The sequence below is a fragment of the Phascolarctos cinereus genome, unplaced genomic scaffold, assembly GCF_003287225.1.
Source record: "Phascolarctos cinereus isolate Bilbo 61053 unplaced genomic scaffold, phaCin_HiC Scaffold_9;HRSCAF=440, whole genome shotgun sequence".
NCBI classification, from domain to species: Eukaryota; Metazoa; Chordata; class Mammalia; order Diprotodontia; family Phascolarctidae; genus Phascolarctos; species Phascolarctos cinereus.
In genome coordinates, this window is record NW_027556402.1 from 136,710,871 (window position 1) to 136,724,417 (window position 13,547).

Here is a 13,547-nt window from a genome sequence, read left to right on the forward strand (position 1 = left end):
ATATCTTACTTCCCCAAACTATATGAATCTATTATTAAAATTAGCTACAATAGAAATATAAAACTGCATTTAAATGATTTTTCTGTGTTTCTAATATCTCCCATTTTTATTCCCCATATAAACTATCCATTCTTGAATAAGAGGATAATTGAATTGAAATATCTTAATATTTATGCCAAATAATTAAATGCATTGTAAGTGGTATTCCAGGATGCTAGAATATTCACAGAAGATGAGTACCTCTGGTGTAAGGGCTGCTAAACCATCTTCAGGGCTGCTTTCCACCTTTGATGTCTACCCAGTTCTCCCAAATCTCATCTATGGCTCCAAGTTGTAGTAAGCTCAGCAGCCACATCCCAGTGAATTATTTTAGCAGATGGGCTAAATCACATTTAGAGTAATTGAGGGGTCTCAAACCCTTTGGTGAATTAGGGAAGTGACACCTCCAAGCGTGTGAATGGGTGGATGAAAACAGTTTGTTCCCATTGCCATGAAGGCAGATGAAGCAGGTGGTGTGGAGTGCTTAGAGCTTGGTTAGACATCAAACGTGCCAACATCATCCACTGGATCCCAGGCCATCCCCTGCCATCTTGACTGTCATCTTCCCAGTGAACTTTGTTGACTCTTGAAAAGAGAATGAGGCTGATGACTTTATGCAACTCTGCTTCACTTGAATCCAATTATGTACAAGTCAAACTACATCAGCCATGTCATTTTACCATTTACCTCAAAGTCCTGTGGTGACAGGCAAGTGACAAAACAGCAGGCGTGGATAGATTAGGAGCTGTAGTTACAACCCTGCATGCAGGTGGTCAAAACCAAAGTCCATAGTCAAAGCCATAGACTGATACAGCAGTGAGATTCAGCAGCCTCCTAGGTATATGAGCAGCTTTTTCTGAGGGCTCACCTCTGGACATTAGAAAGGGGCTAGAAAAGATGTCCTAAAATTGTCTGCTTCACCCAACCCTGGACTACTTACCATAGCAGGTGGGGATCTCAACCTGTGGACAAAATATACACACCCACACAAAAAAAGTACAAAAACTTTTGTAAAGATGATTTCACTCACCATCAGTATATGTAATATGTGTGTGCTTATAGACAATATGAAATCCAGTAGTTCTGAAAAATGAATAACTTTTATTATGAGAGAATTTGGCAGGTATCACATTCAAATAATAGTTATAAGTGAAACAAAGCTAGCAAACAAAGGCCAGCTTAACTAAGTTAGGGCTAAATACACTTTTTTTGTTTTGTTTTGTTTTTTGTTTTCTAGAGTGGCTTCAGTGAAGGGGAGTGTCTTGAATGTGGCATAGGCTTTGCAATCAAAACTAATCTATGTTTAGTGAATGATGAGCCCGATGGACTTAAAAAAAAAGATAGACTTGTATGAAATAGCAAAGATCAAAATGAGCAGAACCAAGAGAACATCGCATACAGTAACAGCAATGTTGTTTTAAGAAAAAATGAGTAAATAAGCCATTTTTTCTATTATAAACACTGAAATTAAATACAAAGGAAATATGAAGACATCTGCATCTAGAGAAAAAAACTGATAAATAAAAGTATGTTTAGAATGGTTTTACATATATGTATATGTGTGCATGCACACACATGTGTATATACATACACACATATGTATATTGTATATACACACATATTTGTGCCTAATGGTAGTCATTTCTAGAAGAAGGGGAAGGAGAGAAAAAAAGGAAAAAATATTACATAAATTTGTTAAATATTTAAAATGAATAACAAGTTGTACAAAATAGATTTTCAGTTTCATGTAAAATTATTTTTCTATTCTGTTATAGAAATGCTTATTTTATTTCTTAAGTTCATAACAAGATAAATAAAATTTTTAAAAAAATGAATTTAGTCAACATACTTGTATGCCTCCCAAAAGAAGTGAATGATAGTCTCATAAGGATGTGATTAATTAATGCCATTTTCAGGAAAGAACCATCCCACCCTCATCAGTGCATGTGCTTCCAACCTAATAACCCTGTTAAAGGCAAAGAAAAATTTTATGAAGACTTAGAGACCCTCATCATCAATGTACCAAAAAAGACCAAAATTGCAAGTCTGGGTCACTTCGATGCCAGAGTAGACAGAGTCTATCAGGTATGGCAAGGAATACTTGGATGAATGGAGTTAGAAATAGCAACAGCAATGGTTACCTACTACAGAAGACTTGTCAGTCTCACAGCAAACATTAGCATTTAATAGATTATATCTTCATAAGGAGAGGAGACAGAATATGAGAGTGATGAGGTGATGTGTGGTGCAGACGTGGACCAATCATAGACTGATCCTCTCTAAGCTAAACAGTCATATTCAACAGAAGTTGCAGCCCCAAGGCAAGAAAACTACCAGAAGACTTAATGTCAGTAGATTATAATACTTCTCCTAATGTGAACAGTTTGTTGTTGACTTAGAAGGAAACCTGAGCCAACACTTAGTTGGTAACAGTGGATCAGAAAAGGAATGGACAGCTTTCAGAGATTTGTTGTACAGCATCACATTTACTCATCTGGGACAGATCAGTTGCAAACATCAAGAACAATTTGACAAAAATGATGGGGAAATTCAGAATCTGCTAAATGAAAAATGTGAACACCTCAGGGTTTACCAGGATAGTACATCTAGCTCTAAGAAGGCAATATTTAACTCCATCAAAAATATAGTGCAAGCAAAGCTTAGAGAGATGCAGGATTCTTAGCTCAGTGAGGAGATAGTTGAAATTCACTTTTATGTTGATAGTAGCAAACCAAAGCACTTTTATGTAACCCTGAAGGCTAATTATAGGCTAAAAACTTAGGTGATTCTCAGCTACATGAGCATATGATCCTGGAGAGATGGGCTGAACACTTCCATAGTATTCTGAACAACATCAATCAATACTGAAATCATTAACTGTCAGGTTGAATTCAATTTCTCTCTAGCCAAAACTTTAACTGAAGAAGAGATGTTAAATGTCATTAGGCTCCTCTCATGTGGCAAAATTCCTGGTGCTGATTCTATTTCAGCACAGATTTACAAAGAAGGGAGTTCACTGTTCATACAAAAGCTGACTGACATCTTCAAGGTTATAGGTTAGGAGGAAGTTATTCCTCAGGAGTTCAAAGATGCCTCCATTGTCCACCTCTGTAAAGGAAAAGAAAATAGGTTGTTCTGTGACAACCACAGGGGGATCTTTCTCCTAGTCATTTCCAGCAAGATTCTTGGTAAAATCCTCCTTAATAGACTGATCCTTCACCTGGAAGATGGTCATCTACCCGAGAGATAGTAGTCAGGAGTGACAGACCTTTTAAGTTGTTGTTGGAGTCTGTGGGCTGAGAGGTCTGGAATCCGCCACTGTTGCCACAGATTCAATCACCCCAAGGCCTGCTCTTAGTTTGCTAGCTACCAGTCTGCTGGTGTGATCTGCATTGGACTGTGCTCTTCTCTTTCACCCTGGTGCAAGAGACCTTTCATCCTGACCTTCTAAGTTATCTTGGGCTGCAAAATTGTTTCACTCTGTCTTTTTGTGGGTTTTGCCACTCTAGAATTTGTTTATAATCATTATTTAAAGGTATTTGGATGGATTTGGGGGAGAGCTCAGGTGAGTCCCTGCCTTTGCTCTGCCATCCTGGCTATGCCTCCTCTCCTATGTTTTTAACATGTCTTTTCAGCAATGTTGTTGGACAAGTTAGACAAGCATGAAAATTTCATCAAGGTCAACTACCACACTGATGGTAAATTATGTAACTTGAAAAGACTATACAAGCTAAGACTAAAGTTGAGGGAAAGTTGGTGCATGACTTTTTGTTTGCAGTTGATTGTGTACTCATTGCAGCCTCTCAAACTGAGATGTAGCAAAGTAGGGATCAATTCTCTGCTGCTTGTGTTAATTTTACTGAACAATTGACACCATACAAAATCGTTCTACCTCAGCCAGCACTGCACCATCCATACCATCAGTTACAGCAAATGGAGGAAATCTGAATGCTGTGGATAAGTTCTCTTACCTTAGCAGTATGCCTTCCAGGAATGTACACATAGTTGATGAGGTTAAAGCATGCATTGCCAGAGGTAGCTCATTGTTTAAGTGGTTCTGAAGGAAAGTGTGGGAAAGAAAAGGCATTAGACTGCTTACTAAACTGAAGGTCTGAAAAGCTATTGTGCTGACCTCATTATTGCATGTCTGTGAAACCTAGACAGCATACCAGTGCCATGACAAGAAATTAAATCACTTCCATTTGAATTATGTTAAGAAGATTCTGAAGGTCACCTGGCAAGATAAGGTACCAGACATTCAGGTCATTTCTCAGTATTCAAACTAAGTATTCAAAGTCTACTGCAAAGAGTGCAACTATGATAAGCTGGCCATGTTACCTGAATGACAAATGTATGATTACGAAAAGTTGATTTTATGGATAACTCACACAAGGCAAGTGTTCACATGGAGGTCAGAAAAAGAACATACTCAAGGTCTCTCTGGAGAATTTTGGAATTGATTGTGAGACATGAGAGACACTACCACAGGAATGCACAGTCTGGCATGCCCACATCAAAGAGGAGTTGTGCTATGTGAACAAAGTAGAATTCCAGTAGCTCAAAAGAAACATGACAAATTTAGAGACATCTCTGACCTGTGATAGAGACTTTGCAGCTTGTATTGGCCTAATTAGTGGCAGTCAGAGAAACTGTACATTGACATCGACATAGTGAAGACATTTTGGTCCTCTTTGGGAATGAAGAACAACACCCAAGTAACATAGTGTTCCATAGGTATTAGTATATTTTTAGGCTACGAAACACACACACATACACACGTACATATGTATGTATGTGTGTATAGGTGTATGTATAAATACACACACACATATGTACACACACACACACATAGAAGGACATACCTGTGTGTATACATGTTTAAAATATATACACATATCTACATGCATATTATATATAAAACTATTTAATATCCATGTATATGGTTCATGTATATATGTGTATTGTGTATGTGTATCTGTGTATATACATAGATACATACATATATATGCCTACACACATATGTGCATGTGTATACACACATATACATAAATACTTACACCTACCTATATACACACACATGCATACACACACACACACACACACACACACACACACACACACATATATATATATGCACACACATATAGATAACCTTTACTATTGTTCTAAATTCTTAAATTTATCACTGATGAAACATGGTGACTAATATACTTATTTATTTACCTTTATGATTTATTACCCTTAGCTTTCTTCAAAGTCCATTTGGTTATTCGGATAGAACTCTCCTCATCGATGTATATTAACTGCTTTGTATTTTGCCTGCAATAGTGTTGAGTATATGGAAACTAGAGGAAAGAGAGATCCAGTCACTTTTAGCTTCTAGCTTTGAAGAATACAGATCCTCTTCTTCAGTTTTTAACTTTGAGACAGAAAATGCACCGTTCTACACTCTTCAGGTCCCTCAAGGGAAAGGAAGACTGGGAAGAAGTCAACATTTAGAGAAGCTGTCAATCTCTTTTATGTCCCTGTCTCCAGTTTGCTACACTAGAGACTTCGTGAAATTCCCCTTTGGGGTAGCATCTGCAGTTCTCTCTCAAGGTTTAATTGAATTATCTCATTTCCAATGGGAGAACTTATTCACTCTTTGAATTGACTGCTACATAACCTCAAATGTATACTTTCTCTTACTTCTGTTCTCTTTGTCTTGATAAATGGGTTCATCTTGTATTTATTATTTATCTTCACTGTGAAAATATCATCTAGTGAGAAGGAGATCAAGTCTGAGATATATGGCTTGGATCTCTCATTCCCTGTTAAACGATTGTTATCAGGAATGAGCTTGAGCCTAAAAAATATTTCCTATATTTCAACAATAATTAATGGATCAGAGAGATATAATTCTTGCCCTGTATATCCTTTCTTTGTGGCAAGCAGGGTGGCCAGCCTCTGGATCTAACTTCCTGCTTCCTCTCCTTGAAGAAATTTATTTCCCTTTGGGAAAGGTGGAGGAAAGTGACTCTAGAGATTTCTATTCTCTCATCCATGTGAACCAAATCTAGAAAGACACATGTGGACACATATTATCTATACAGGCAAAACAAAACACCCACAGATACCACTTATACACACATACACACGTATGCATATATTGTATATAAATTCAGATCAATAAATTAAATGTGTGAGCATGAGCACATCTAGACTCACACAAAAATTCATGAACTTGTGCGTTTCTGGAATACTCACCACAACTTATAGCTACATATAAATATGAAGTATCTTGACACGAATAAGGAATTTATACAGTATAGGTTGTTGTTTGAATTTGCTGACATTCTTTGATTGAAAAAACAAAACAAAACAAAACAACACAACAGTTTATTTTGTTAGCTAGATATACTTTTTCTATTGTTTTAATTATTATTTGGGTTATTTTCAAGTCATTTATCCTATTATAATCACTACAAGATTAATTACTCAAACCAATTCCATCATAGATAACTTTACTGTTTTTGTTTTTGTTTTTCAAAAGGGAAAGTCAAAGAGGGTTATATTTTTGTTGGGAAATCAAAGTCAGTAAGAAAGGTTGTAGACTCTTCAGATTTTTAAAAACTCACCTTTGTTTAGGAGATTCAAAGGATAATTCTTCCTAATGAAAATTAAATACTTAAACTCTGACTTTTCTTTCCTTCCTATAGTTCTAAATTCTCTAAAAATTATCACTGATGAATCATGGTGGCTAATGCCCTCCTTTTATTTTACCTCTAGATTTTTGGACCCTTAGCTTCCTTCAGAACTCAGCTCATAGACCAACTCCTACAGAAAACCTTTTGTTATTTCCTAGTTATTAGTTCTCTCTCTGTTTCTCTCTCTCTCTCTCTCTCTCTCTCTCTCTCTCTCTCTCTCTCTCTCTCTCTCTCTCTCTCTCTCTCTCTCTCTCTCTTTCTCTTACTATCGCTTTTTTTCTTCCAACAAAATCTCCTGGAGGAGGGGGAAAATAAAACAAAAGAAGAAAGAGAAAAGAAAAAAAAGAACAGATTGTAGCTTCAGGTGGTAAGAGAGGCTACAGGTTCAGAGGATTTGATAGCTCACGATCCTTTCATACTCAGATTAGTAACAAATGTGCATTATTAAAATAGCCAATATCTATATTCTGAATATCAAACTAAAATTGATAGTCAGATATAGTCTAGAAAATATAATTTCAAAAACGAAATCAAACGTTTTAGAGAACCAAAAATTATGGTACCTAAATAAATAACCAGATAGTGACTCATACTTAGGAGGTTTTTAAAAACCTTTTAACCCTTTTCCTAAACTTGTTTAATTCAAGTTAAAACAACAACAACAACAAAAAAAAGGGAAACAACCTTCATGTATTTTGGGTAAAGATACAATGACAAAGCATTTTATAAAATAGAGTTATAAGTGACTGGAATATATTTGCCTTTTGGAAATATTTTAGTCTGAATTAAGACTCATTACTGTAGGTGACTTTTTCTAATAAGCACTTATTCAATCAATGGCTACTACATAAAAGCTATGTAAGGTTTACTTATTAATTTCACCTTAAGTTCTAATATAAATGTCTTTTTTACTTAAGTTTCCAAATATGTGTATAGTTTTTTTCACAGTTCCAACCTTTCCATATTTCTTTTTCCTCACAAATAGTTGTTAGTGCACATAATCAGCTCCATACTATAATGTGGAGGGTGGTTATGGTAACAAATAAATCCACCTACCCAAAAGTTCAAACTCCTTTCTAGAATAGAGGAACTGGATAATTGTATTTCTTTTAACTTCACTTTTGTAGAGACAGAGACCTATACCAAACAATATCCACCCAGGCTCCCATTTGAAAAAAATCATAGAAAAAAGCAACATTAATTTTAAATCTTGCATCATAATTAGAAAGGAGACTGAAAATATCTCATAAGACTAAAGGCAAGGCAATAGATAAAAACAAATATACATATTTCTAATCCATCAGGTCTTCAAATAAATAGTTACTGTTTTTTTTTCCCAATATTGAAAGCAAATTCAAATAGCAGACAGACCCAAGTGACCCAAGAGAATGTGCTTTATTTTACTACATGTTAACAATCTATTTCGAAACAACATCAAAAATGCTGAATTTAAAATTTAAATTAGAATAAAAACATTGTTAGACCTCCAATGTATTTCCCAATGATAGGAAGCATGACTATAATAATCTACCCAGTCACTAAAAGCATGGAAGTATTTACATTACCATTCTTCAGCTAAGTAAAAAGAAATATGATCATGGGGGGGAAAAACAGTCTTTCTACAGAGTTCTTCATTGTAGGACTCGGTGCCATGTTGCATGGTTCTGATGTATTCCTGGTCCCTGTAGTTGCTGCAGTGAACACAAATATCTGTATGTTCTGTGTAAGTAGCAGTCAAACTTGGACCAAGAATCAGGATTATTAATAATTCTGTCTATCCACTTCACCCTGGTGAGTGGAAGCTTCATATATATCTGTCATATTCAGTGGCTTGTAAGCTGCCAGAATCAACAGTTTAATTAGAAAATTTTTTTAAAAAGCTTATATGAATTATTTTGCATTAAAAAAGGTACAGCATCCAGCATGAGGAAGTTCCAGTTCTATACTCTTCTAGTCACCTCACATTTAGTATCATACCTAGTTTTGGGTGCTATATTTTAAGAAAGACAGTGATAATCAGGGAAATAGGGCAGACTATTACCTAGAGAAGAGGGCAACTGTGATGATCAAGATCCTCAAGATCACATGTGAAGATTGGTCAAAGAAACTGGCCTTAGTCTAGAGAAAATGAAATTGATGTATGATTTTTTCCAAGCATTTTAAGTGATATCATGTGGAACAAGGATTAGAATTTTTCTATTTAGTTCCAGAGAGAAAACTATCAGTAATGGGGACACACTGCAAGGACATACATTTGGGTGTGATACAAGGGGAAAATTCCTAATAGAGAAGATCTTCAAACAAAGATTGAATGGACATTTGTAAGGTTGTTGAGAGGGTATTTTTTTTCAAGAATGTATTGGAATAGAACTTCTCTGAGATCACTTCCAACTCTCTGGATACTCTTGGAATCTCTCCCCAGATATAAGTTCATCTAACATATTTCTACGTGTCCATAAATAGCATGTATTTTTCCAGTGTGTTATTGAAGTCAAGGTCATTTAGATGAATAGCATTCCTTTCTCTTGAATTCTTATCAAAATTAAAGTGAGGTTAGTTTATAATTACCTAATATTGATGAAACTATTATCACTCTTTGTGATAACTTTGTTTAAATTTTCTAGATGTTTACTGCCTTTTAATAATTAATTTTGGAATTGTTCCCAATAATCAAAATTAAATTCACTGGTATATAGGTTGTAGATACTTCTCTTCTATAAAAATTAAGATAATAATCTTTATATAATACAGAAATACCTCCTGTTTTCTCAACACTTTTTAAAAGGCCACTGAAAGTGTCTCAGGAATTCCACCATTAGCAATTGCTAGTTCTTCCATCTTCTAGGATGTAGTTCATCTGATAACTAGAATTGTTTATGGAATCTTTGTTCTATTTTACTAATTTTGTATATGAACTAATAATTATGAATTTTTGAGAAATTAGCCTAACCCTACCAAGCCTCAGTAATACCTGTGACATCATATTTCTCTCCTTATGTTATAATCTCTAGCTTACTCTAGTGTTGTTGAAAATTAAGTTTTTTAAACTTTTCTGTTTACTAAATTAATGTATTCAAGAGTACTAAATTAATTATTATTATTATTATTATTATTATTATTATTTTTGGTGAGGCATTTGAGGTTAACTGACTTGCCCGCAGTTATATAGCAAGTAAGTGTCAAGCTGGATTTGAACTTGTCTTGCTGACTCCAGGGCCAGTGCTCTATCCTCCACCTAGCTTCCTCACCCAATTTATTTATTTTTTAATTAATTTATTTTGAATTATCAACAATCGCATAAGCTTTTGAGTTTTAAATTTTTCTCCCCTTCCCTCCCCACCTCTCTCCCCAAGATGGTGCACAATCTGATATACTATGCATATACATTCCTATTAAACACATTTTCACATTAGTGATATTGTAAGTAAGAATTAGAACCAATAGGAGGAACCACCAGAAAGAGGAAACAAAACAAAACAGAAGAAAAAAATAGCAAATAGTATGCTTCAATCTGTATTCAAACTCCATAGTTCTTTCTTTGGAAGTAGATAGCATTTTCCATCATGAAGCCTTTGGAGATATATTAGATCCTTATATTCCTGAGAAGGGTTAAGATTATCAATATTAGTCATCATATAACATGGCTGTTACTGTTTACAATGTTCTCCTGCTTCTCCCCACTTCACTCAGCATCAGACCATATAAGTCTTTCCAGGTTTTTCTGAGGTCAGCCGGTTCTTCATTTCTTATAGCACAACAGGATTCCACTACATTCATATAGCACAACTTGCTCAGCCATTCCCCAATTGATGGGCATCCTCTCAATTTCCCATTCTTTGCCACCACAAAAAAAGCTGCTATAAATGTTTTTGTACATGTGGGTCCTTTTCCCATTTGTTTGATCTCTTCGGGATATAGCCCTAGAAGTGCTATTGCTGGATCAAAGGGTATGCACATTTTTGTAGCCCTTTGGGCATAGTTCCAAATTGTTCTCCAAAATGGTCGGATCATTTCACAACTCTACCAACAATGCATTAGTATTCCAATTTTTCCACATCTTTTCCAACATTTATCATTTTCCTGTTTTGTCATGTTGGCCAATCTGATAGGTGTGATGTGGTACCTCAGAGTAATTTTGATTTGCATTTCTCTAATCAATAATGATTTACAGCATTTTTTCATATCACTATAGATGGCTTTAATTTCTTCATCTGAGAACTGTCTGTTCATATCCTTTGACCATTTATCAATTGGGGAATGGCTTGTGTTCTTATAAATTTGTCTTAATTCTCTATATATTTTATAAATGAGGTCTTTATCAGAGAGACTGGTTGTAAAAATTATTTCCCAATTTTCTACCTTCCTTCTAATCTTAGTTGCATGTGCTTTGTTTGTGCAAAAACTTTTCAATTTAATGTAATCAAAATGATCCATGTTGCTTTTCATAATGTTCTCCATCTCCTGTTTGGTCACGAATCCTTCTGTTCTCCATAGATCTGATAGGTAAACTATTCCTTGTTCTCCCCGTTTACTTATGGTATCAGCCTTTATATCTAAGTCCTGATTTTGGTATATAGTGTGAGATTTGGGTCTATGCATACTTTCTGCCATACTCTTTTCCAGTTTTCCCTGCAGTTCTTTTCAAAGAGTGGGTTCTTATCCCAGAAGCTGGGGTCTTTGGGTTTATCAAATAATAAATTACCACAGTCATTGACTACTGTGTCTTGCATATTTAACCTATTCCACTGATCCACCTCCCTATTTCTTATAAATTTAACTTAATTCTCTGTATATTTTAGAAACAGGGCCCTTGCCAAAGAGACTGGTTGTAAAAATTATTTCCCAATTTTCTGCTTTCCATCTAATCTTGGTTGCATTGGCTATGTTTGTGCAAAACAATTTCAATTTTATGTAATCAAAGTAATCCATTTTGCATTTCATAATATTCTGTATCTACTGTTTGGTCATGAATTCTTCTATTCTCCATAAATCTGATAGGTGAATGATTCCTTGCTCTCCCAGTTTGCTTACATTATCAGCCTTTATACCTAAATCATGAACCCATTTTGACTTTATTTTAGAATATGGTGTGAGATTTTGATCTATGCTTAATTTCTGCCATACTCTTTTCCAGGTTTCCCAGCAATTTTAGTCAAGTAGTGAGTTATTAACCCAGAAGCTGGAGTTTTTGGGTTTATCAAATAATAGATTACTGTAGTCATTGACTACTGTGTCTTGCATATTTAATCTATTCTATTGATCCATTATTGTATTTCTTAGCCAGTACTGTGCTATTTAGATGATTGCTGCTTTATAACACAATTTAAGATCTTCAATGGCTAGTCCACCTTCCCCTGCATTTCTTTTTATTAGTTCCCTAGATATTCCAGACTTTTTGTTATTCCAAATGAATCTTGTTATTATTTTTTCAAACTCTACAAAATAATGTTTTCATAGTCTGATTGGTATGGCACTGAATAAGTAAATTAGTTTAGGTAGAATATTAGCTTGGCCTACCCATGAGCAACCGATGTTTTTCCTATTATTTAGATCTGGCTTTATTTGTGTGAAAAGTATTTTGTAATTGTGTTCATATAATTCCTGGGTTTTCTTTCAAGAGGTAGATATTTTATATTTTATTATATATACATATATATATATATATATATATACTATATATATATAACATATATAATATAATAAATATATGTAATATCTTATTATGAATATTATACATATTTTATAATGTCTGTAGTAACTTTAAATGGAATTTCTCTTTCTATCTCGTGCTGTTGGGCTTTGTTGGTAATATACAGAAATGCCTATTGTTTCTTTTATAGCCTCCAACCTTGCTAAAGTTGTTTATTATTTCAAGTAGCTTTTTACTTGATGTAGGATTCTCTAAGTGTATCATTACATCATCTATGAAGAGTGATAGCTTTGTTTCTTCTTTGCCTATTCTAATATTTTCAATTACTTTTTCCTCTCTTATTGCATAAGCTAATGCTTCCAGTGTGATATCAAACAACAGCGGTGATAATAGACATCTTTGTTTCACCACTGATCTTATGGGAAATGCTTCTAACTTGTCCCCATTACATACAATGCTTCCTGAAGGTTTTAGGTAGATGGTCCTTATTATCTTAAGGAAGACTCCATTTATTCCTATGCTCTCTAGTGTTTTTAATAGGAATGGGTGGTATATTTTGTCAAAAGCTTTTTCTACATCTATTGTTATAATCATGTGGTTTCTGTTAGTTTTGGTGTTGATATGATCAATTATGCTGATAGTTTTTATAATACTCAGCCTTGCATTCCTGGTATAAATCCCCACTGGTCATAGTGTATTATTCTTGTGATAAGTTGCTGTAATCTCTTTGCTAAAATTTTATTTAAAATCATTACATCTATATTCATTAGGGAAATTGCTCTATAATTTTCTTTCTCTCTTTTGACTCTTCCCGGTTTAGGTATCAGCATATTTGTATCATAAAAAGAATTTGGTAAGACTCCTTCACCTATTTTCCAAATAGTCTATACAGTGTTAGAAGTAGTTGTTCTTTAAATGTTTGATACAATTTGCTTGTAAATCCATTTGACCTGCAGATTTTTTTTTCTAGGGAGTTCATCAATGGCTTCTTCAATTTGTTTTTTTCTGAAATAGGGTTATTTAAATATTTTACTTTCTTTTCTGTTAATCTGGGCAATTTATATTTTTGCAAATATTTATCCATTTCATTAAGATTGTCAGTTTTATTGGCATATAGTTGGGCAAAATAGTTCCCAATCATTATTCTGATTTCTTCTTCCTTGGTGGTGGAT